The 26,127-nt window shown below is 47.7% G+C and overlaps 1 pseudogene across 1 annotated transcript in view; it reads left to right on the top strand.

The window, feature by feature from the left end:
- The window catches only part of LOC149341139 (secretin receptor-like), a 132,323-nt pseudogene that overhangs the window by 61,616 nt on the left and 44,580 nt on the right, over positions 1 to 26,127 (top strand). Inside the window, exons 4-8 of the transcript XR_016282874.1 lie at positions 12,973 to 13,100; positions 14,240 to 14,334; positions 16,359 to 16,497; positions 23,714 to 23,870; positions 24,245 to 24,305. The product of XR_016282874.1 is annotated as a secretin receptor-like (transcript). The remainder of the gene's footprint in view (positions 1 to 12,972; positions 13,101 to 14,239; positions 14,335 to 16,358; positions 16,498 to 23,713; positions 23,871 to 24,244; positions 24,306 to 26,127) is intronic.

Genomic DNA, 26,127 nt, shown 5'->3' with positions numbered 1-26,127 from the left:
TTTGTTCGCTTGAGGAAAGAAAAATAGTATTACTGTGCGCTATCTTATATCAGTAGGTGTGCGATTTGGAAAAGGGCGTTGTGCATCTCGTATTCGCGCTTATGTAGCATGTGCTTTCACTCATCAATCAATAAATGGAAGCCTGCGCCCCGGGTGTCGTTTTCGTTTCTGTTTTCTATCCTGTCTTATTCGCGCAGCTCTACTTTTGTTCTATTATAAGCAAGGCTGAACGAACAGCACCGTCGCCGTCACCGATGTTTCCACCGGGAAGACACGCTAAGACGGGCGGTCATGCTACACACTGGCGCGAACACCGCTGGAGAAGCGTCGCTGCTCGAAGTGTGCCTATCTCGGTAGTTCTCGCGCGAGCACTGGGAAGGCAAATTTATTCTTTTTTTTCATCTTTAAGCACGACCCTGTCGCTTAAATATGTAATGAAAGCAAAAAGAAACAGGTTGTGCTATTGGAATTTAATGAGTTGCCGAACTATCTTCTCGGGTTTATGAATATTCAAGACGGGCACTGTAGTCAGTCTCGCTAGAGAAACGTGCAGAGTTGCGGAAGCTAAAGAAAGCCTCAGAACCAATCAAGCAGCGACTTGCACGCAGTCCACGACAGAACCCTTCCCTAATCGCTGGCTGTCTCCCAGCTGCCGACAGCACGCGCTCCTCACAACGCGTTCTCCTCCGAGTACGGCCCTACTAATCCGACTATAGATTAGCTCGCGTATTGCTGACACCATCAATGCTGCATGATTTTAGTGGGACGGACTAGAGGTAAAAGACGAAACCATAACCACGGCCCTTCGCTAAGACGTAAACTCGCGCAGGGGTTTCCAGTCGAGTTGCCGGCTGATACGAGTTGCGCAGCTGTCGAGAAGCGTGCTGTGTCACTGCGAAAGAGAAAAATTCCCCACTGGCAGACAAGCTCTGCACAGCTGCAGTGACTTTTTTGTTTTTGTTTTTTTGCTTTCCTCGTCTCGGCCCCCGTTCGATAAAAAGTTTCTGCCTTCAAAAGAGCATCGACGAAAAATAAAAATCCTGGCTCAAGTGGTTTTTCTTTAAATTTCATGACACTTTATCCACACTTTTACAGGCTTTGCATTGCTTTCGCAGCACTTGTATACATTTATCGTCGACTGCACTGATTTATGCAAATGTGGAAAGCAAGTAAATTGATGGTAGGAGCGTCATTCTAGAGAATTTAGTTCTTGGAATAAAATGTTAGTCAGTGAAACAACAAAAGCAAATGAACGCATGAAAAAGTGTTGAAATTTTATAAGTTACATAAAAGTAGTGACGGTTTCAACTTTTCCTCGGCCTAAAACGTCGACCTCGTCCAAAAGCTGGGTTAAGAGCTCGCACTGGGTCGCATGCTCGGCGCATTTTAAAACAGAGTACTGTAAAAGGGAGGTATTGCGACCCGGGTAGCATGGACTGACCGGTGATGGGACGAGGAGGATGGGAGACTGGGAAAGGAGGAAGGCAAAGAAAACTTTATACAATTATTTACATTATTTACAAAAGAGCGACTGAGAGTAACTCTCAGAGGAAGGGAACGTCTTCGCCAACCGGAGTCGACAGGAGTTAACAGGCGTCTCTCGGCCACACTCACAGCCGAGTTAAATAGGGTTCGGATTCCCCAGATCCCTGACTGGGGAATAAAGTTCGAAGAATGATGTCCAATCGCATGGGCAGATGTGGACGCCGGTGGTACCACCCACGGCCGGGGCGGTGCTGGGCGGTCCCGCTCTCTCGCAGCTCGGTCGATGGGAAGGGGTAGATGCTGAGTAATCAAACACTGCTGGAAATGAACCTCCCGCAGTCTACCAGCAGGTGAACGAACGTGCTCGTGCTTCCCCGCCGGATGTCCAAAACACGAGACATCTGTCGAGGACACAGCTGTCTTTCAATTAACCGCAACAGCTTGACCTTGCACTACTCCGTCGTTCGGCGACCCGAAGGTAGACTCGGCCACCTGACGCCGCTGCTTCCGCTGCTGTTTCCGCTGCCATTGCCCTCGCCAGCCCCCTTCGCATCTTCGGCCTTCACCGGTCTTCGACCTTCGCCGCTGCTGCCGTGTTCACCCCGGTCGAGGGAGTCCGCTGCCTTAATCCACTTAGGCTGGGGGGGCATCACAAGCACTACACTGGTCTGCCGCCGTCGCGAGGTTGTCGGCCTTGTCAACCGTTCTCGGTTGCTGTTTGCTCGGGCCCACGTGGCCAGAAGTACAATCATAACAGCGGTAAAGCTGAAATGGCAACGACGACCATTCTTCTTAGGGTTGCTCTGGCCCCGTCAGAATCCCCACTTTGTGTTGTTGCTTTTTTTTTCGATTTGCGGGAATGAGTTGCCGCATTCAGATTTTTAAGCGCTTTCTTTTGTGGTCATAACGGAAATAGCCGTCGCTGCTCTAATCAGCAGCCGCTGAAGCGCTGCCTGCCACGTGTAGATAATTGTGGCAGTAAGTTGCGAAAATTCTGTAGGGCGGTGTGTGTTTCTTGAAGACAAGTGTGCAAGTATTTCCGTTCGTAACACCCACTGATCCCACCATTCCTTAAGTCAGCCGAGCGCCGATCAATGATGAGCTCTGCTGGAGGATGCATGGGACACTGTTCATACACTGTGCAGGGCTCACAACAGTGAACGCACTTTAGAAAGTGCGAAAAACAATCCCAGAAGCGATGCAGCGGGTTGTCTTGGGTATGTCTGTGGATGGCTTCAGTTGAAAGCTAAGGCTTATTCGAGAGAAAAAGAAAAATAAGAGATGAAACCGGTAGGCACTGTCACGAGCACATAGACCTCTAACTGCTCCTGTACATCGGCCGAAGAGGAAAAAAAAGATGGACAGTACGAAGAGGAGCGGTGTTCACTTTAGAGAAGACCAAGGCTCTCTCTTCTTTCTTACTGTTCTCAGTGCGCAACAAACATTAGAATTTAGATAACAAAAGAAAAACAAAGCACAGGTACGAATGTATGGGGTCGATGTGCGCAGGAGCCATCGAGGCCACTTTGCAGGTGCACAACGCATGTGCTAAATTGAATGGGACAAAAGTGGAAAACACAGATGTTGCACTCAGACCTGCTATAACGCACTGAACGATACTGAACGAGCATAATCATGTCTACCTGCCGGGACACGCCCTGGCGGTTATGTCACAACGAGAAGGGACACCTTGACGAGCTGAGATAACTCCCCGTGCAGCTGCTGTTGGTTGACGGCGAGCTGAGGCAGGAAGGCGCACCGAGGATTAAAGCTTAACACGGCGCATTCATTTCCTTTTAGCGCTGAGAAAGGGAAGATCGTGGAAATGGGGACTCGAAGAAGAAGGCTTCAGTAAAGCAGTAGAAAAAGCAGGGCAAGTGGCGCCTTCGAAACGAAAAAAAAAAAAGGAGAAGCCGCAGCCTCGAAGAACCTACAGAGATCTCGCTCAGCCCTGTTGGGGCTGCTCGCTATCGGGCGCCCCATGGAAAGCCGAATCGTTTCCTTGGCCTGCTGTCCGGCACGAGCGGAGGAAGGCCATTGTGCCAGAAACGGACGCCTAGCTCCAGCCGGTTCCGGTGAAACTTCCCAATCTCCTCGGGCCCTAAGAGCGTCGTCAGCAGTCGCCGATCGCCGGTTTATCTAAATTCACCGACGTGAGTCGGGCTGTGCCGATGGAAGCCGGCTACTGCACACTGTTTCCGCCATTTACGAGCGAAACGCCCAATGCCTGCGCGCGCATACGGCTGCCTGGCACGCATTCCCTCCGCGGCTCGTACAGGATTCGCGGCTTTAGCCGACGTCCAGCACATCTTGCAGTTCTAAGGGAACGGGCGTCGTCAGCGTCCGTGCACGAGAACTACTTATCAATTACTTATCAGGTTTCGGTCCATTTTATCACTACGTTCTAACGCTTTGCAAAAAAGATCGAAAACTGAATGTTTGTTTCACATTGATAAGAAGGTGCAATGAAACGTCGTTAAATAGAGAGCTGATGAAAATGAAAATTGGTTTTGAGGAAAGGAAATGATGTAGTAACTGTCTCACATATCTCGTTCCGCACTCGAACCGCGCCGTAAGGGAAGGAAGGAAGGTAGGAGTGAAAGATTACTTCGTTACAGCCCGTGTTGACCGAGCTTCCAGGGAGAATCGGGATTCTTTCGTTACTTCCATTATTTCGTAATAAACCGTTTCGTTATAACGAGGATCGACTAATTCTGGTTTTGCTTGATCCAGAACATCTCGGGGCTCCTTCAAGCGCTTCATTCTTTAAATTTGCGCGCAGTATTATTCGCTGGCATGATGAATACTAGTTGGAAGCGGCTGACACTTCGCCTACTCATTCCCGCGCCTCACCAGAAAGTAAATAGACAACCGTGAGCAATCAATCTACCCTTTTTGTTCCCTCCTTTCATTACCGGGTGCGCTCGGCTCGTCTAAAATGGCAAAGCCCATTATCGCTCCATTTTGTATCGCTGATAACCAGAGTGCGTCTCCTTCACGTCGATAGAGTTCTGTTTTGGGGCCCAACCGGAAGGCGTGTCCCGAGCAGGCGGCCGTTAGCTGAGGCAGCGCGGAAGGTCGAAGGCGCCTACATATAGAAACGCGCGCGAGAGCCATTAGCAACTCGGAACGCGCGCAAAGTGCCTGGTTATTTTGCGCCCAACGTGGCCTGCAGAGCACGAGCTTTTCCCGGCAAGCCAGCGCGCTGCCAGTGAGTATAAGTTACGACAACCCTCGTTCAAGACCAAATGCGCATCGGGGGTTAACATTTGGCAGCGTAGGGCCGAGAATAAGGCTCGCCATACTCAGCCAGTCGACATGAAAAACATACAAACCTGAGCCTACAGCAACGGCGCTTTGACTGGGTTCCAAACTGAATAACTTTCTCGGCGGTTAATCTATGGGGGCATTGAAGAACACAAGTATGAAATCTTATGCGTTCGTTAAGAGCATATTTCTCATTTTGCAACCACTCTCAGTAAAGGCCGAGTTTTATAGGCTAAACTTTGCACTGGGAACTCTTAATTGAAACCACCCACGACTCATTTTAGCGGCGCCTAACTTAACCAACCTCGCTCGGAATTTTCGCTATTCCCTCGGTTTGCGAAAACGAAAGCGCTTCTGAAGGCTCTCGCTGGTGAACTTGTTTTTGCTCACAACCCGACATTCCCGAAAGAAAACTTGATTGGCCTTACCAAGCTCAACTTCATTGCTTCTTCAAAGATTGCAACGCTCAGTCTGTTGCCTCACAGTCGTTAAGCAGCTTCAGAAAAATTCTTTGCAAAATGGAAAGAGCACTGTACCGTTGAAAGGAACAGCTGGCGCCGGATCCGGGGGAGCTCTATGAATCCGCACAGGAGTAAGATGTCCACCGAGTATAGGAACCATGATGTCGCGGTCCGATCAGAACTCAGGATCTGAATCCAAATCGTCCATTGAAACGCGCTCCTTGGTTTCGCGAAGCAAGAAAACTTGCTCCGGATCACCGGTTTTCATACGCAATTAGCGCTACGTGTTTCGAAAGGGCGACTGCAATCGAACCATCAGGATAGTCATGGCAACGGACAGTCAAGAAGGAAAAACGGTCACGTCACACTCGAAAGCTGTTCATTTGGCGCTATTGTGCCCGCAAACAGTAATCGAGCTCGGCGGCAGCTACACCAGGAAGCACGTTCCGCGGTCTACGAGCATCGGAGTCATCGCTAGCTCTCGGCCGCGCTCTATGTGACGATGAAGAACTTTCGAGATAAGGCGCGAAAATCACCGTCAACAATCTTGAGCGTCGTGTTAACACTTGCGCGTCATTGCAATATTTCCAAATAAATCTGGAACCGTATACCCTAACGGTTCATTTTATTTTCCATTCGCTTCGTCCTTTATTATTGGTTTATGTTTTATGGGGGTTTAACGTCCCAAAGCGACTAAGGCTATGAGAGACGCCGTAGTGGAGGGCTCCGGAAATTTCGACCACCTGGGGTTCTTTAACGTGGTCGCTGCTCCCACTGACGTAGGCTAAGGTGGATGACGTCACCCTCGTCGTGGCAGAAACTCGCCCATGATCCCGCTTACTTCCATAAAAGCGTCCCGTGTTCAGGTCGTGCTGGTGGACTGTCGACAAAGAATGACGGAGCATGGCGACGCGTTTAACAAGCCTGGGGAACTATACATTCTAAAAAAGACCCCGACTAACACCACGCTTACGCCAAGTTATAGGTGTGATGCGCATGTTAGTGAGGCGTGGATGACGTTTTGAGCACCACATGACCAAGAATAGGGGTGATCTTGCGCTATCCAAGCGGGAGCAGAGTTCGTCCCGCTGTCTTGCGCGCGTCATACAAAATAAGCGCGCGGAATGCAAAACAGGCGATAAGATCGGTGCCAGCGCTCACGCTCCTTTTCTCCAACACGCACGAACATACCTGAATACGAAAACTTGCTGTCTGAGGCCGTACCACTGATCGCATACTTTAGTATTCGGACATGTATATGCCTGATGGAGAATTTTTTTTTCTTGGTGCTCATCCCTCCCTCGGCTGCGCTGAGAGCTCATGGCGTTACTTTTAGCGGGAAATCGCTTGTATAGAGGGTGTTTCACGTCAGTTGAACCACGGATTTAAAAAAAATGTGCCGTACAGGAGCTGGGTGAAACGAACAACAGATTGTTTCACATCGTGTGGCGTTCCTCAGAATATTTTTTTTAAATTCCGCTTCATTTGTTAATTAGCTACGAAAAATTGTGCATTTTTCTCAAATATTCTCGTTGTGGTTACGTGCGTTTTGTAAAGTTTCAGAGGGTGGTTAAGAAAATACCGATCCAGTTTCTTCTAAAACGTACCTCCTACGTGGTCCTTTTTTTCCGGCACTTAAATAAAGCCCGCCAAATATGAAAAAAAAAAAAGAACACGTGACAGTGCGCATCCACTATCATATTCCAGCGTTCCCAATCATGTTTTGAACGAAGGAAGCGTGTGCGCTGACAATGCCCAAGTTGACAGCTGCCGTCCAGTACGACGAGCCCCAGAATGATAAAAAAAAAACAGAAGCTACATTGTAATACGGGACTTGACTGCTTTCCCTTCCTTTCTTGCTTTGCCTCTGCGGTGGCTGAATGAAAACCTCGCCTGAATTGGCTTCGGTGGGCTCCCTACCACTTATCCGAGATCATGGCGCGCGCTTTCCATGTTCAGGAAGAATGTGCTGACGCACTTTCAAGAAAATGCTGGGAGCGGCGTCGGCCGCTCCCTTCGACGCGGTGAGCGCGCAGGCTTTGTTTACTCATAAGGCGCTTGACAGCGCTACAGTGAGGTAGCGCAAGAGTGCAATCACGTTTTTTTTATATTATTCCCAGGCTTTCTTCAAATGCGGGAAGACCACGTAAACGACAAGTTGTTACAAAAACTGGATTCGTCGTTTCGTAGCCCCCTCTACAATGTAACGAAACGAACATGACACTAAAGTGGATATTAAAAAATTACGCATAATCGATCTTAAGTAATTAAGCGGCATTTTAAAAATACTCTGAGGAGTGCCGCACGATGGGAAATATGTTGTTGGTGTCACCCAGCTCCGGTGCACCATATATTTTTAATCCTTTGATCAAGTTACGCGAAACACCCTGTAAACGGATTAGAATTAAAAGATTGCATTAGCTGAGATAAATTATGTCAATTTTCAAATATTATCTTTAAGGTTACGTCTTCCTGTTCACTTGTGTGGACTTCTTTCTTGCGTATTGCCCGTCTTTGCGCTAAAAACATTTTATTAGCCCTGTAGAAGGTTCGAATAGCGACGACCGTTGAGCTAGATTTGCTGAAGGTATTGACGACGTATAACGGCGATTTTTCGTCAACTTCGCAATGGTGATGAGCGTCAGGTGCTCGAATGAGGTCCACGTAGCTGAACTGCATCAGGCGCCTGCCTGGATTTTGCGTACGCACGGAGGATTTAATCTGCACAAAGGGGTTCCGCGTCAGCACAGGTAATGCTTCCCGCGTAGATTGCGCCTTCTCAGTGGCTATTATCAAGCCATACATCACCGTTCGGGGTATCGCAGTAAGAAGAGCACTTTTGCTTCTGGTTTGCTGCGTACGTTATTTTGTTTGTGCAGTAAAGCTGGTGTATAAAATTCCGCGCTAATTACACCACGGCGCCTCTCTCTTGCCAATGTGCGGGCCCATTTAGCGGCGATTACTTTTTCCTGGTTGTGATTGGGTACGAAACGAAGGCGTAGCATAGATGTGTTCACTGCTTTTTTGTGCTTTCTGCGATTGTAAGAAGGATTCTATGTTTTGTTTTTTGTTTTGTTTTGTTTTTTCAAGAAAGGTTATTCTAACGCAACTGCAAGACTACTCTACGCAAGTTTTTCCCAATCCACTTGGTTCTTTGCTTTCGAGAATCGCATAGATTTCACATTTACCGCGCTTTCCCCGCACGGTATAATATGGCAGAAGTATTTGCTTGCCTCTTTCGCAGGCAATGATTTCCCCACGTCGAGCTTATCACACATCGTACTTGTTTAAAAAATCTAAAACAAAGCTTGGGCACTTTGATCTCGATCTGCAAAAATAATGGAGGTGAGGAGTGATACCAGTTATCCGAAAGCTGCTTGTTTTGGGTCGCCGATGCGACAGGTGACGCGTATTCCTAATTTCGATGGAGGCGAAATTCCAGAGGCCCGTGTACTGTGCGATGTCAGTGCACGATCGAATCAGGCGAGTACATCATCCAAACTTGATATTGAAAAAAGCCAGAGGGTATGTTATCTTTGCGTCAGATTTCAGCGCGAATAAGCGAGAGCTTTAAGCGAGAGAAGAATTTTACGGTGCGTATCTAACGTTGCAACAGTCAGTAGCATTTCAGTGTAGAGGTTGTTTTATAGCGGTCTGGATTAGACTGCTACGCTCCTCTCCGACGCTAGAGCGCTCCTAGCATACACTGGAGCCATCGCCTCCGGCGCTCCTGTCAAGGGCGCACAGCATTTTGGCGCTCTGCCAAGTTCACCAAGTGCGCCACCCCCGCAGGAGCTCCCTTAATAATATAAACATGCCGTGCTGTTATCGGCCCGCAGCTTCTTGGCGCGCTGCCAGGGTCTGCGTTGTGGACGACGCAAAACTGAGGAACGCTCTAAGAAAAGCTGACGCTTAAAAAAAAAGTACATTCCTAACGTCAAAAGTGGAGGCCAGGTTAGTTATTAGAGTGGGTTCATTACGCGAGTAAATATGGTAGTGCGTCGCGCTTTGCACCAACAAAACTTTGCTCTGATAACACACACATTAACACGCTGCTCAAACTGCTTGCTTTTTATTTACTTACTTTCTAACTAGGAGAAATTGTAGAAGAAAGAAGAATGGGCCAAACATGTAAGGTGCAAAACAAAGGCATTGCACTATGCAAAAAAAAATGAAGTAGTGTGATGAGAATACGAAGTCTGCTGGTAAAAGACGACCGCAGCGGGCGCGGTCAGGGTTCAACACTGGGAGGGACTGCTTTGCTGCTTGTGAACCTGTCGCGGATCATGCTGGTGAAGGTTTTTGGGTGTCTGAGTTGTGAGCCTCAAAAGAGATCGCGCACGAAATCTCGCTCGCGAGGTTTTCGCGCATTGTATGAATTTTGTGATAAATTAATGCGCCTGGCATGCCGTCCGGAATGGGCTGCGTTTGCCCCTTTCGCTACTCCCTCTTTTCCTTTCTTTTGCGAAAGAAAATATGTTCTTTCTGAAGATACTGTGCTCTGGTCGACCGCTCTTCCTCGGAGTGATGTCATTAATCAGCCGTATTCACTTTGAAGCTCACGAATGGCGCTGCTGTTCGAATTTTTTTTTCATGCATGCTTTTCGGAAAGGGCCAATTCACAACAGAAAAATTAATTTCTGTAGGCATACTTGCGTTCCTCATGATTGATTGTAAAACATTTTATTCGCTGGAAAGAGCTTGGTAAGAGGTCGCGTTAAGTGGTCGAGAGTACGCAGCCCTCGACGACTTTGTTAGCCCACTCCACCGCCAAAACTTGCATTCTGGGGTCAGAGCTAGCCAGCACGACCTGTCTGGCCTGGGGTAACTCAACGCTCGCGCTCGGAGGTATCATCACCATCGCTCGTTTCTGACCCCTGAATGAAAAAATGAAGGAAGGGGGGGTGGGGGGGGTATGATCGCTACTACGCCTGCCAAACGTAAAGCAGAAAATGTGACCATGTTTGGTAAGCACGGCTGATTTAAGAGTGAAACGCCCAGAAAGCGTTATTTTATAAGCGTGCATAAGCATCACGCCTAAAATAAGCGAGCAAAAAAATCAAAACAGTTACGCTTGCAAAGTTTCGACGTTTTCAGAGTGTATCGACGCTAATCCAGTCTCGGCAAAGAAACTGGACATCGGCTGAGCAAAGACGGATTGGAGCTGCGTGATCCTAATTACTCAGCCGGTCTGGATGCAGCGGCGTCGAGACCATGATTGGTCGTTTGCTTCCCCGGCAGCTGTTGTTTCGTCATGACCAAATTAAATGGAAAACAAAGTCCACTGGATCGTTACAAAGTATGGCCAAAGTCACATCTCGCGTGGAAAGGAAAATTATAATGCCCTGCGCCAACGGCAGGAAACTGAGAACATTAGTCTGAAGAACAAATAAATGCATACCATATCTTCTTTCGCAGACCTCGTCTTCACGCAGCAACGCAGCTTTGGGTTAAGTCAAGTTCGCTTCTTAGCTTGCAGATCTGTTGTTTTGCCTATATGAGGGTACACTGTACGCTGGGGACTGTTTTACAAAATCTAACCTTACTAAACTAGAAAAGATACGAAGAACAGCGTGTTTTTTTTAACATCTTTCCTGGGACTTCTGTTGCAGACCTGTTAAGCAGAACTAATCTTTCTTCTTTGACACAAAGGAATCGTTGTTAGCGATTTAAGTTCCTGCGCCCACTAATTAAGGGGCATTATAAAACTGATATCGCAGAAGTCATGTCTTTCGCTTCTGTATACGCTGCCGGTCAGAAATCAGAAATATTTATTGCTATTCAATAATTTTACATTGCATTTTTTTTATAAAAGAGGGATTCCAGAATTCGGAACGCATAATCTAACTGTAATTTCCTTTTGCGCACGTAATAAGCTGTTTCAAGTATCCATCCTTCCAGGGCACAATAGTAGACTGGAATGAGCTAAATAATGACGTCTCCTCTGTTCGTTTCGATCATATTTACGGTAATAGAATTTTAATTTTATTATTTGCAAATCTCTAGCTCCATTGTTGCTTCTTTGACCTCGCGCGATTTTCATAAGCGTTGTGCATATTCTTCTTTTGCTAAGCCATACTTTCATCCTGTGAATTTTCTGCAATTTTAATTGTATTATCCTTTAAGCAGTCTGCCATTGTATTATTAATTACATCTGTACCGCCTTGCGAAATCACCGTGCCGGTCATTGCAGTGGTTATAAATTAATAAATAACTACAATTTACATTGCATAAGGAGCACCTTCGTGTTCATTCCGGCAACGTCTGATGGAACCTGATTGCATAGCGACATATTTCGGCTCGGGCGAAACGCAACTTTTCGCGTCGGCAAATTAACATCGGACTAGAGAAGAGCAAGGGATTGCAGCTTTATTCCGAGGCGCGCATAGCAGCGTGGCTCTTGCTGCCTTCTGCAGTATTCCGGCTGATAAACAACGGAATTGAGCTCGGTTCGCTCATTTTGCTGTTTTTCGTCCATGTTATGCGGCCGTCGTGTACGACTCTAAAGGGAGTTTATTTTAGTTTCCTTGCCTAGTGCATGTTCTCTCAATTTCGCATCTTCTGTTCCTGCCCAACCCCTTGTCATCTAAATTTACTGGCAATCCATCTCGGTCTACTACTCCTCCCCCCGCGCAGTGTCGCTGCTGCAGTAGTAGTGTGTGCAATGCGGTTAAGCCCCGCCACCTGGCGGCGAGTCGGAGGCGCGCTTCAAGACTGGATGTACTAACGCCATTGGGAACCGGCTCTGCGCACTGCAGTGTGGCACTGGACGTGCTTTTCTGCTGTTGACTTTTGTGTTTTACTCTTTCTAAGCTCGAAATTTCCAGCACGCTGGCCGTTTGTGACCTCCCCAGAGCATTCGGTAACTTGTGGTTAGCTCGGGAGATTCTCATAAGCCTAAATGTCTGTCCAATGCCAGCCCAATGGCTGGCATTTGACAGGCACGTAGCCGCCATATCCGGATCTGCTCCTTTCTGAACACGAGCTCCCGTCACCAGCTCGACTTACAGTAATGCCGACTTCCTTAGTAGTCTTTTGCGTCTATTTACGGAACTTCACTGCCTGATTTTTCTGTTTTCTATTACTATTTTTTAGATACAGAATGCTGCCAAATGTAGAATTATTTCACATTCGAGCGCAAAACAGCTTCTTCTCTTTTCTTCTTCAAAGTAATTCTCCTAAACCTCTTACCTTGTTCCTCTGGACTAAGGCTAATGCAAAGCTTTGCTAGTTTCCAGAACCTAGAATCATACATTCAGTAATTAAAATGGGACTACCGTCGAAAGTATTGAATTCGGCCTCAAAGTTTTAACACTAACCGATTGAAAACTGAATGAAGGCTCGAGCAAAAAAAAAGTGAACTCATCCTCAAACTCTCCAACCTTAAGAGTGGACGTGAGCTTTCCAACAGAATTTCGGTGAACGCCAGAAGAGAATTTTTCTGGCAACCTTGTTTACAAGAAGTTGCTAAATGCGAGCTTTAGCGGCCTTGGGATAAAGCGAGCCCAACTTCGCCGTCGGCGGAAAACTCAATCTCAGTGCGCCGGAGAACCGGTAAAAGACTTAGTGCGGGGGCGAATGCATTTCAGCATTAAGGAAACCCCGTCGTGGGCTGATTTCTTAATTTTTCCACCGCCTGATTCTAATCTATTCGGATGTTCGCAAACTTAGAAGGCAAGGGGGATCACTTTCAAAAACGCTTCTCTTTCACCGTTGTTTCGTGGCCATGTTGATTAATTTTGATCCCGTTTTCTTACAGAGATCGCCACCAAGAGGTGCTTGGAGAACGGAACGTGGTTCTACAGCACGGCCCTCAACATAACGTGGACTAACTACACACGCTGCACACGTCAGGCGTACATGTCGGAGAACATATCCATTTTCGAGGTACGCTTTAATACGAGACGCAGAGGTTAACGGGCAAAGAGAGTTGGTCTTGCGCGTGACCCTTTGCCGTCCTCAATTTAGACTGCTGCTTGCGACTCATTACTTCGTGGGTTTATTACTAAGCGTAATTGGCGTGCAAAATAAATAAAGGGGAATTGCTTGGTTGCCGTTGTGTGGAAAAACTTGCCCGAAGTTTTTCACAGAAAGTGACGCAGCCGAGAAAAAAAACTCTAGTTTTTCGCCATTCGCCTCTGAAGGGAACAGGTGTCAGAAACAGCTGCAATGTTCTCTTTCTTTGCTGAGAGCTCGCGGGACAGCTTCATTCGTAGTTTTTCTTTCTTCTGTTTCCCCTTCGGCATCAAACCGGGCGAACGCTCTTCCCCATCAGCTGCGCCCTTTTGACAATGAAGGCAGAGGTCGTGACATCTCGCTCCCTGTAGTTTCGTAGCTACATATCAATTTCACTGTTTCCTGCAGCGTACTCAGTCAAATAATTAGAGAAACCTGCGCGGCGAAAATAACGACACTGTTGCTGCCGTATAGCGGATAACTATAGGCTAAAATTACCTAGAATGTTCCGCTTATTTTATCGCTAAACTTGCGGTTTCATGGCGCTGTTTGCATCAATTGAAAAAAAAAACATAACAAAACAATATTGAACTAACTGAAGCCTCGGTAATCTGGAAAGCTATCAGCCTCGAGCCATGCATTGGCAATGCTAATTAAATATGTTCACAGCGACGTGCCTGCTGTGGCTGCTCATAGTGATGGGAAGATAATAGAATCGTGAATTCATGGGAAGACAATAGAATCACTAATTCATAACAATGCTCGGCCAAGCGAGAGAGCAATCATCTCACGCCTAGCTTCCAGCTTAAAGTAATCTCCATGCGGCACAGTCAGGTAAAAGCAAATCACCCTTCTCAGAGCTGCGATCTTTAGCGGCTGACAGCAGTGCTCGTCAAGTGCGGCTGGACAGGCAGGGGACAATAACATAGCGAGCTGTACGCTGATGTCGCACCCATGTATGGCGATGTTGACGCTTAGCTCAAGTTCTTAGGCTCGTGTGTATTTTCTTTAACTGTCGTACCAACTATCCCTCCCATCCTTCTTTTGTATTCTCTTTCCTTCTTGCGCAGCCTCATCTCCCGACCATCAAGCTCATCTCGAAAATTGGCTACACCGTGTCTCTAGTCACCCTAGTCGCCGCCTTCGTGATACTGTCTTCAATAAAGTAAGTGACCAGTCATTGCAAGCGTACATGAGTGCACGTTCATGCTCGCTGTCATTGTGCCATTTCTGCTTGTCTCACGAAGAAACTAAAGCGCCTTTAAATGAGCGCATGCCCTCCGCTTCAAGATCTTTGAGGCCGGTGTAAGAGCTGCATGGGCTTAAGTAGGCGCACGCGTCGCAGTGGACGTATTAAGTTATATTCTTGCCTACGGGACCCGTGCTTAGCACAGACCAGCAAAACATTCGTGGTATTAAAAGTTAGTGTAAACCAGAAAATAAAAAGCGCAGATCTGCATGAAAGTTGACATACGCCCACGCAAGTGTCCTCTTTTCGTAATGTTTCAATGCAGTAAAAAATTTCAGCGAACCGTTTTCAGTGTAGTTTGTGATGTACAACGCAATTATTTATTTCCCGTAGTTTGTACGCACCCGAGGTGTAATCTCATCTAGTCGAGCAGAAGACTAAAAACTTGAAGTAGTCGCTACAGGCAGCACAGTATCAATGATCATTACACGGGGCTAATGTGTTGCACGCGTCGTTCTGTAGATTCAAACAAGTGCGTCTAGTCAGACCCGGAGTGGACGGCAGGCGTGGGGCGTCTTTACCGCTGCCTGTTTTATTTTCCTTCCTTCACGCCTTCCTTCGGGGCAATGTAAAGCTCTCCACGCAGCGTGAGACAGTGGTTGTTGTTGTCCTCAGCTGAAATAAGGCACATCAGCGATAGAGGATGAGCTACATCACGGGTGGCCAGACAGGCATGTGCGAAGGGCCATAAGTGTGGTTTGGTTTGATTTATGGGGTTTAACGTCCCAAAGCGACTGATGCTATGAGGGACGCCGTAGTGAAGGGCTCCGGAAATTTCAGCCACCTGGGGTTCTTTAACATGCACTGACATCGCATAGCCATAAGTATAATATAAAGGGGCCCTGGTAATATAAAGTGGCCCTGGTAATACTTTTTGTATTTCTTGCAACAAAGCTTGCGGTAACAGTGAATCCCACTCATGCAGCGATTTCTCACTGTGCCTCTGGATTGCGATTCTTCATTGGAAAAGCAAGCAGCTCTTCTAAAACATAAAGGAAGTTCTCTTAACAGACAAAAGCGAGAGGGGGGTACAGATGCCAGAGTCGCGGGCTGCAGTTGGACCCGCAAGAAGCTAAATGCGGCTCGGCAGCAACACTTTAGCCATCCCTGAGCTAGAGCATAAAATAAATGAACCAAAGTAATCTGCCCAGTGGAAACTACTTGTAGATATACGAGAAAGATGACTGAAAAAAGTACGCAAAGAATCTACAGAAGGACACCCTAGTACTTTTGAAAGAAGTTGGAAGGAAATATTCGTGATGTTTAATCAATCGTGAAGCTTATTGAAAACAAAATCATCATAATTGACAACGACACCGTCGGCAGCAATATTTTTACTCTAAATATACTAGCATTCATCTTACAGAGCATGACGGCTGATCTTCATACCTTAAGAAGAAAAAAAACAGCATAAGCAGAGCCGGTCATAATTGGGGGAGGTGCAAGCCGCCGACAGTAAAGAATAGCGTTCGGGGAGTCTGCACCAAGGACTCCAGGTCCACCCTACTGTCATCGGATGGTAGTGCAGTCTAGCCTCCCCGGTCAACTAGAAGAACATCATCATTTTATTAACTCTCCTAGCTAGCCGCCGCGGTGGCTCAGTGGTTATGGTGCTCGGCTGCTGACCCAAAAGACGCTGGTTCGATCCCGGCCGCGGCGGCTGGAATTTCTTTGGAGGAGAAATTCTAGAGGCCCGTGTACTGTGCGATGTCAGTGCACGTTAAAGAACCCCAGGTGGTCGAAATTTCCGGAGCCCTCCACTACGGCGTCTCTCATAGCCTTAGTCGCTTTGGGACGTTAAACCCCATAAAAACCAAGAACCAAAAACTCTCCTAGCTACATTTACAGGGAAACTAGTGTCTTAGTCGTGAGAATGCAGTAATCTGTCGACGCAGGCGAAGTTCATAGTGGCATGCGACGCGTGCGTTACCACATCGCAGGCGGCTGCGCTGTCCTCGCAACAGTCTGCACATGCACCTCTTCGTCTCCTTCATCCTGCGTGCGCTGGCCTTCCTGCTCAAGGACGCCCTGTTCGTCGAGGGCGTCGGGCTCAGCGGAAACACCGACTTCAGCAAAGAGGCGAGTATGCACGCGTTTAGTTCGCACCTTGCAACCGTTCTTCCGGAACTGAAACTCCATGCTGACCTAGCAGGAAAAAAAAAAAAAGAAGACACGACAGCTCGTTGAGTTCATGTCGAAACGAGACCAGTATGAAGGTGCGGGTTGTTCTCCCAGCTCACCCCATTTCAGTGACGGCAGGTATACCACGTTGAGCTTGTGAAAAGAAAAGTAGCAGCTAATATGCCAGAACGTCATTTTTCAGCTTTCAGCCGATAAACATGGCTGCCTTCGCAGACAGCGAAGGCTAAAAGAGCTCAACAGAAAGGAACGACGCCAAGGAGAGTCTATCGCAGGTCTTTTTTTTTTCCTCGTTCCCCCCCCCCCCCCCCCCCCTTTTTTTTCTTCGTCTTATTCTCCCTATACACTCCGAGTGCCGGTATGGAGTTCGTACTGACAAGATACAGCTTCCACCGACGTGTGGCGACACTATCTACACATGCGAAAGCGAGAGAAACAAAATTGAAATGCTCGGGTATGAATAAAATAAAAGGTGGTTTCGAAAAGATGGTACAAAATTTGTTATACACCTTGCAGCGTTCAATTTCCCCGTGTTTTCCGCGCTTCGTCGCCCTCGTCTGGCTTTCATGGCTAACAAGCTAAACATAAGCAAATGAAGGTGGCGCGTGCAAAGCAGCGCGCCAGGTAACAGCGGGCCCAACACCGGCGATGCTTGCGTAATCGCTTTGACGGCCAGGCGATGAACCCTTCCCCGTCTCCTCAGCCCGGGGCGCCATGTAATTAAATTTTACTTTAGTGCGCGTTCAGCAAGAAAGACCGCACGAGCTAGGCGCGCGCCATTCGCTACGGCAACGCTTTGAACTGGCCGAAGTCACATATCGGTTTATTACAACCTGCGGAGGAAGAACGCTGTCAATATTTAACTTAGTCTCGGGAATTTTCAATTCGTTTAGTCAATGCATGCCTAATTCGCGCTTAATCCTGAGGTATCGAAATGTTTTTAGCTCTTCAGACTTTCCTTGAATCGGCTTGCCTCGGCGGCTCGGCAGCTTTGTAGCGCACTTCGTTGCAAAGACGAATAAAACGTGGTTTTTGAACGAGTCAAGTCAATGCGCTTAACCTGGTTTCACCTTCGCACGAATAGCTGTACTCCAGCCCACAAACTACTCGTAATAAGGCGGCTTCGAGAGCAGCTCTGAGCTTCTTTTGTTGTTGTTGTTGTTTCGCTGCCCATATTTTGCCTGGTGGCAGCATTCTGTTATTCGAGAAACAGGCGGGATGTAAACTTGCACGAACTTTTCCCTGCTCCCTGTAGCGCAGTTTTGACGGCCTGTGCGCAGGGATGCTTGCGGGTGAAGCATTAAACTTTTCTTGGCTCCTTGAGGCCTGAAGAGGAAGCAGGGCTCAGATGGAGCCTGCGGTTTTACCACCCCGTGTTTCACGTGTGCTACGTATTGGCTGGGAGCTTTACGACGGGACGCATGTAGCTTCGAGCGAGTCTGTCCTGCGAGCGGTTTTGCGAGCAACGCATCGAAAAAAAAAAAAAAAAAAAAAAGGTGTTCTCTTTATTGACAGCGTTTTCAAATCTCCAATCCTTTTCCTCTGCTTTTTGAAAAATCATGTCTATATAGGCTGCATAAATCTTTATTTGTGGAGCAAGAATGTCTCATGGTGTATGCTCGTAAACATGTTAAAAATTCCTTGAAAGTTTGCTGCCCGCCTAGATAAGAATGATAAACTAGCTGCTTGTCTGGAGGTAGAGGTCGAGGTTGAGGTTGTTGCAAGCTACAGAAGGGGTCAGCCTTGCGGATTCTACCGAGAATTTCTCTACCGTAGCGACACTTAAATGCTAACTATACGGTCTACAAGTAAGGCATATACCTGATACCTGACCGATCTACACAGCTATAAACACTATCACCCATAACAGTCAATGGTCAACTCCTGCTGTCACCATCGGCAGTTCAATTCCGTGTCCTGGAGTAAATTGAAAAGAAGGCATAAAGCCTCCCTTCTACATGATTGTTGGAACTTATTGTTGCTCAAGACAAGAGACGCAGCCGAAGGCCGGCGGGACATGGAAGATCAGCGCTGCTGTGTATTCGCTTCAGGCAAGGTATCAGCGCTCTGGGATGCCTTTTTTCTTTGCAGCAACTACGCACGGGCCACCGTCGCTGAAAGCCACGGTGGCCGCACCGCGGCGCCCTAGTAGCAGTTGCGTGCCTCGCGGCGCGAGCCTCCGCAATACTTGTTTGCCCTCCCCGTCCGAAGATTCGGTTTCTAGAAATCGATCCTTTTTTGCACCAGCTGCTCAGTGGCAGGTTGGCGTTGAGGTTTAGGTTGTTGTTGGCTACAGGTGGAATTAGCCTCGCTTTAGTTATGCCAGCAATTGGTCCACTGTAGCGACGCATTATGTAGTAATTAAGGACTGGTCGCAAGCACACACGGGAACGCACGGAAATTAACGTGAAAGCACGGAAACGCGCTAATTAGGTGGGGTCATCGGAGAGAAACGACAGCGAAAGCTGCGAAAAAAAAAGTGTTTGTATCTTAACACCAGCTTTTGCATTATTCACCCTAGAAGTCGCAGCAAAGCCACATTGTGTTTACGAGCATTCCATGATGCATGAAGGCGTGACTTGTGTAAGCCCCGCAGACAGTCAGAATTCGGAGAAAAAATGTGGGTCTTACTCGAGTAAATATAGTATATCGTCGATAGCAAAAATGCCACTTTTGTCAAAATTTCTACGCTAAAAAAAAAAACATGGCTTTTCTTTGGCAGACATAGTTACGCGGTGGAAGAGCTTAAGCTACACCACGCCTCGATGCCTGCCAGCCGTCGCCCGCCCACCGATTATAGTCCCTCGGGCCGGCTATCATTTTCCGAAGCACTTGTGGCGTTGTACCACATCCGCAGGGCAAGATTCTTTCGGCATGCCAGGACAGGCTTAGTTCAAAACCGGCTGCTATAGCCACAAGTGGCGCATTCTAGTACACCGGACAGTACGCTGCATTCTAAGAGCTATAGAATGCTCAAGAATTGCCTGGGTAGCACGAAGCATCTCTCCGCCCGCTTGAATGGTGAAACAACTCGGAGGTGTTTTCTTTCGTTTAAAAACAAGCCACCTTGCCAAAGACGGAAGCGCTTCATGAAGCCATGAAGATATTGTTAAAAAAAAAATCGACCGCTAGGTTTTACGCTTCCCAGCTGCTATTTTTAGTAAATGTTTTCGTTTTGCTTTCTTTAAGGCTTGGATCTGCTCTAGCGGGCCTTCGGTGCGTGGCCAAAAACCGCTTTTCTTCTTCGATTTACTGCGCGAGCTTTCTTCGAGCCTCCCGGTTGACCGCCTTCTCGTGAGCTTCTGCATCTTTTCTTTTTCCTCTTTTTTTCCAAACTGTCTCCTCTGTCGAGGCTTCCAACTCGCGAGCCCCGCTCGAGCGATTCGCCCCCCAGAGTGCGACGTTCGGACACCACCGTTGTCCAGTCCCCTGCAACTGGATTCTCTCTCAACCCTTGAAAGCCCCGTTCCTCTGTAGAACGAAAGTTTCAGGCGCGCTTGTGCAGGTGTGTCTTATCTCGTTTACGTCAAAGGATGAAGCCGCTCTAGTCTCGCCATATTCTCTTTCCGAGCTCCGCGTGGCGTCGGTCCCTTTTTTTCGACGCTTCCGCGAGCGCCCCCCGTCTTGAGGCGTCCTCTTCCTTTCTCCACTCTCAAAAATTTCACCGCCACAAAAGGAAGACGTCGCTGCAGGAAATGCATCTGTGCGACTGGAATAGGAGACTAACCTCATCGCAAATGCGCCGAACGTGCCCGGGTCGCTGTGCAGGCCGTGGTTTCTCACGCGCCCCTGTCGCAAGCACAGGGCTCACCTTCCTAAAGGGGGCTTTTTCTCAACAGTACGCTTGTGCAGGAGAAGCACGCTTTACGTTTTCCACTCCCCACTTTGAGGTCTTTTTCTCCGTTCCAATATTTATTTTTTTTTTCTTTTCGTATGAACCGTTGAAAAGTTGGCCGAACTAAACGAAAAGTTGTAATATTGCATCTTATTTATTATATATTGTAAAAAGCTCATACGTTTCACTTCTTCCTCTTTCTTTTTCTTATTTCGAGACCGCAGTTTTCTAGAACTGGATCAGCAGAAAGCACATTGTCCCGTGTGTCAAGCTGCCCAAAGTAGCCGGTGTCCACGGCTAAAAGCCGCCTGCATCGGGACAGCAAGCGGTTTTCTCTTTCTTGCTTCAGTCAAGCCGAAGATATTATTCTTGGAAGTTTCGTGTTTCACTGCGCCTATTGTCGTCGTTGCACTTAGCTCGTGTGGTATTCGGTCTCTTTGTTCTCGCACGGCGAGCTGAGCGCAGGTGAAATCGATTCTGCGTTCACTCCGCGCGTTTTTCCGATACTTTACTGAGATAATCATAAAGCTATTCCGACTCGTTTTGTTTTTCTTTAGATCTGAACAGCCAGCCAACCTGTCCACTTCTCATTTTACTGTGCCATTCTTCTTACAAGGCTCAGAAGACAACATCAGCCTATCCACACTCCAGCACTGTTCGAACAGAGATTTTAAAGCTACCGCATTTTCTTAACACTATGTCGCCCGCAAAAAAAAAAAAATATTGAATAGAATTTCTTGAAGTTGTCAGCCTCGTACAAATACAATCAATATCTTTGTTGTTGCTTATTACTTTTGTGTGCATTTTACTTTCGAACAACGTTATCCACGCAGCGAAGGATACCTGAAAACGCAAGAAACACATTTTGCGGTGAAACTTTGTTATTTTCATGTCCAACATTCTTGGACAAAAATTTCAGTACTGAAAAATTGTAAGGTAATGTTACGGAAATATTGAAGGTAGTGGTATGTTCTTTCGGTGTGTAGCAAAATTTTCTGTTAAACTTCTTCCGTCGCTCGCATGAAGCAGTTAATACTATCATCCAAAAACAATGGGGAACGCTTTTGACGATCGAGAAAGCATTAATCGCAAAAAAAAAATGCAAGACTGTCGAAGGGAGATCTGCGGATGTGTTGATTGCTGTAGTTAATTCTCACAATATATATAAAAAATGGCTCATAAACTCTTTGCCGTTCAAAAAATGGTTTTGTCAAGAAATATTGGGTACAATTAGATTTTGTCAATTCTCTTCCCTTGTAGCCGCCAGCGAACTGAGTTTTTCTATACATCACTCCGGCCCAGTTACCTGTCGTATGCGCGCTGTCCGTCTGTCTGACTAATCACTTTCTGCACTTCCGACACTTCATTCGGGCTCCGAAACAATTTCCGTTTTTAAGCTGGGCGTAACAAGTGGGCTTAGCGGCGTCCTTCACGGGAAGCGCGCAATACAGACTCCTTAGGAGCGCCCTTTCTGTTCGTCGGCGCTACTTTGTGAAAGGCGTCCGCAAATTTCCCACTAGTTCTGATTAGAACGCGAGCTCCATTCGCTTCTCTGCCGAACGCACAACCGCACTGCATGCAAGTGGCCTCTGTTTCAGCAATAAAAACACGGCCACCAGTGCCACGCTGTTGTTCTACGTTCTTGAAGCACACATCACGAGCTAGTTGATTTTCCATCAGAACGAAAACAGCGCAAACTCCTTCCTGTCTGCCAAGCCAGGTCAAGCGTGTAACTCAGATGGGTCGCAGATACGTTGGCTGCACCACGAATCATCGCGATCGGTTTGTTTCCTGTGCTCAAGGCGTAGTTTACTCGATTCCCTTGTCTTGTGGTCATGCTTACATAGGCCAAAACGGTAGATGCCTTAACAAAAGACTGTCAGAGCACAACTACAATGTGCCGCCGCGGTGGCTCAGTGGTCATGGTGCTCGGCTGCTGACCCGAAAGACGCGGGTTCGGCCGCGGCGGTTGAATTTCTTTGGAGGAGAAATTCTAGAGGCCCGTGTACTGTGCGATGTCAGTGCACGTTAAAGAACCCCAGGTGGTCGAAATTTCCGGAGCCCTCCACTACGGCGTCTCTCATAGCCTTAGTTGGTATGGGACGTTAAACCCCATAAAACCAAAACCAAAACAACTACAATGTGAGCACACGAATCTCAGGCCATCTGGGCGTTTATTGCCACGATTGTAAATGCACTCCTCACTTGAGTGACACGAGCGTGCTGAGCAGGTGCAGTGACCAAATCACGCGAGAGATAATTGAAGCCAAAAAAAAAAAAAAATCGCGAGCCTAAAAGATCGCTGTGTCAGCACCCCATCCGTGGCCCTTCTGGATAAGCAATTTTTTTTTTATTCGAGCTGTTTGCCGTCAGGCATAATGAAAAAGGAAAGAAAGTTATAAAAAGGAGTGCAAACAAGCCTCGCTTAAAAAGCGGCAAAAGTTCGTGATATAGCGATTATCTAGAGTCCACTTGGTATAGTCGTCTGCAACGTCCCATCGCAGGCCAACCTTTCTTAGTAAACGCCGTCTCACGGAAGCTGTAGCCGGGCAAGTCCACAGCAAGTGTTTTTCATCACACTGGTCGGGCGCAGCACCACAATGGGGACACTTGTCTGTCACTTCGTAACGTTTGTCACGCCACCGATGACGCACACAAGGAGTCAGAGCCGCTCCTGCCCGAATCCGGCGCACAGATACCTCCTCCTCCCGAGTGAGACTCCGGGGGAGAGGGTACGAACACGGAGGAATTAGAGCGCGTGTTCGCTGACGCAAAGACTGTTTCTCGGAAACATGGGACAGGAACGGATCTGAGGGAAGAGGGGAAGGTGGCGGGATATCGGATGTGTCAAGGTGTGTCATTGCATCCACATGAATATTATGCGGATCCTGGGCATGCCCGCGAATCCAGTGTATACGCACAGGACAGGGGTATTTTAAGCAATTTCGTTTTCTTTCGACAGCTCAGCAGCCATGACTTCCTGCTCGTTTCCTGCTGCGATTGTCTATGATTCATGTGTTATCCTTCTTGTTGTTTTTGGTGCCTTGAGTACATTTACCGATGTGTGAGAGCAATAAAATTTCAGTTGTTAGTCAGCGCCTGTGTCTCATGTCCCCTTTCTGCGTCCTTCGTGAAGTTTGCCCTGTTTTCGTTGTGTTTTAGGTTCGCGTACCTACCGTATCCAGAGAGGCGTTGCAGTTTCAGCCAGTGGCGGCATATTATTGGAAAATCCAGCGCAGACTTTGTTCAGTGCGTCGCTCAAAGCCCTCAATATTCTCGGAAATGGGCGGCGTGTTTATTCCTTCCGATGCGCATGTGCAGAACGTGGACTGCAAGGTGTTCACCAGCTTCTGGCACTACGTGCTCATGGCCAACTACTGCTGGATCCTCATGGAGGGCCTGTACCTGCACAGTCTCGTCTTCCTCGCCTTCTTCACCGACAGCTCCAGCATACTGCGATACGTCGCCCTCGGATGGGGTGCGTGCCAAACATCCACCTTTTATTTAAGAGGAGAGCGATGCAGACACTCAGCTACTCCCGAAAAAACAATGATTATAGACACACATATCTCAATTCAACAAAACTAGGAAAGAAATTATGCATAATTGTGATTCGCTGTATTGTGCGCGTAGAAGAGAGCAGTAAGAAAAGCAACGAAGAATTATTCTGCTTAGTGTTTCGTGAAAATTTTAATAATATTCTAGGAAAAATTTGGTTTTCTAGCTTTGAAGAAAAGTTACTTCCACTTACATTCTGTTGGCAACAAGTGCTGTTGTGTCGTGAGTGCTACTTTATTGGGGCTTGTTTTCGTCTTCCGCTAATGCGGGTCCTTCACTGTGCCTTCTTTTCAGGGCTCCCAGTGCTATTCATCGTTCCTTGGGTGGTCGTTAGGGCGATACTGGACGACACACTGTAAGTGGAGCACCAATCCTTTCTCAAAAGTTAAACCTTCAGAATGCATGACCAGCAACTCCTCAGACTATCTTCAGCTGTGCTTTCAGCAGTCATTTCCCAGGATCCTTACGCATGGTTATAGCGCCTATTGCACTTGCGGAACCGCGCAATGGGTGGTCTTGTAGAACAAAAAAAAAATAAAAAGTCGTCTCTTTACAAAAATTCTGCACTCAAGATGCGGTTCCATTATCTTATCTACGTGGTACGTGGCCATACATGCGTGCAAGTATCCCATTATCTCTGCTGCTAATTCATCTTGTACTCTTCACAAGTGCAGTTTTCCGAGCATACATTCTTCCAGGTTGTCCCACGCGATGTGAGCTAACGATTCAAAAGAAAAACGCTTATCCTGCTGAGGGTAGTAACCTTGATCAGTGCCGCTGGTGGGTGCTCATGTCTAGACCATGCCACCACCAAATATACTGTTTCAGTTCAATGTCGTAACACGCACCGGCTCCTTTCTTTTCGTGTCCTCTTCCGTTTTGAGGTCTCCGATCACGTTGCGCCAGGCACCTTGTATGGAGCACCCGCGGTTAACAATCGGTCATTAGCTTCAGAAGCAGCTCTTTCATCGTTTGACATCAGCGCACTTTCACGGAGTCCCCACTCCTGGCAGCGGCACTTTGGAATTCTCGTTCACCAGCGGCATGAAGTTTCCGAACAACAAACCGTTATGCTGGGGCGCCGCCAAGCAGTCGCAAGGAGGCCTAACTTGCGCCGGTGACTCGCGATTTGTTCGTCCAACCCCGAGCTTTCTGAGTGTTCTGTGTTCTTTCTTAACAGAGGTTCTCTTACTAAGTCTACCTTTTGTCGGTAACAGTGAGGTATGTATAGCAATAAGTTAATTTCCGCGGAAGAACTTGAAACGGGAGGAATTGTACATCTATGCAGAAAGCATCCGGTGGGGAGACCACCGTTCGAGGTTTAGCAAACAACCTCTTTTAGCTAACAGCACGTGGTCAAGAGGAAACCGTTTGAGCTTCGTCAGGCAAAGACAAACAGCCACTTTTAAAGCTGCGCCGGCGTTCGGGCGGGTATAAGCCGCACAGGGAGCTCGAGCGCGGCACGAAAGCGAAGAAAAAAAAATTATAAACGGCAGCGGCGCTCGTTCTCCGCTTGCCGGAGGCCACCACCGCGGTGACGGAGCGGAACAGCAATGACCCCGATCCGACGAGATTTTGCCAAACCCCATCACTCATGGACGGGAGGCTGGGCGCATTCCGCAGACGCTTTTAACCGCAAATCGCGGCCGCACTGCGGGGACCCCGGAGGGGGGATCCACTTCAAAGAACGACGTCTACTCGAATTTCGTTCCCCTAAAACTGTTGATCGTGAAGGAAAAAGGCTCGGGGCGACGGCAGCTTCAATCTCCCCAAGCCTCGTCGCAGAGTCTCCATGCATTTCGGAGACGCGCAGGGCCTGTGTATATTTGCCTGTCTCGTCCCGTAAAAGGGGCTTGTAAACACTCTTGTTTGCCGTGCCTTACGGCGTGCTTCTTTTCTCCCACATCCCTCTCGTTCGGTAAGAATAAGCGAAGGACTTGGATGGCACCTCGGGGCGATTGAAAGCGCTTCGCAGCGTATAAGTGTTGACGCTGATTTCGACGGCGCTGCTTAAGAAAACTTCCTCTTCTGTTTATGCTTTATTGGCCAGCATTGATAGCGAGGAACCGTTCATGACGAGAGGGTGCAGGTAAGAAGCACGCTGCTACTAAATAACACCGAAGTACTTGATGGCATTAGGAACACTGCTATCCAAGCTTAACGAAGCCGTCATACCT

This window comes from Amblyomma mixtum, chromosome 5 (assembly GCF_055824585.1).
Source record: "Amblyomma mixtum isolate Tamu chromosome 5, ASM5582458v1, whole genome shotgun sequence".
In the NCBI taxonomy this organism is placed as follows: domain Eukaryota; kingdom Metazoa; phylum Arthropoda; class Arachnida; order Ixodida; family Ixodidae; genus Amblyomma; species Amblyomma mixtum.
Note: the sequence above shows the minus strand (reverse complement) of the source record. Positions and strands in the feature narration are given on the sequence as shown.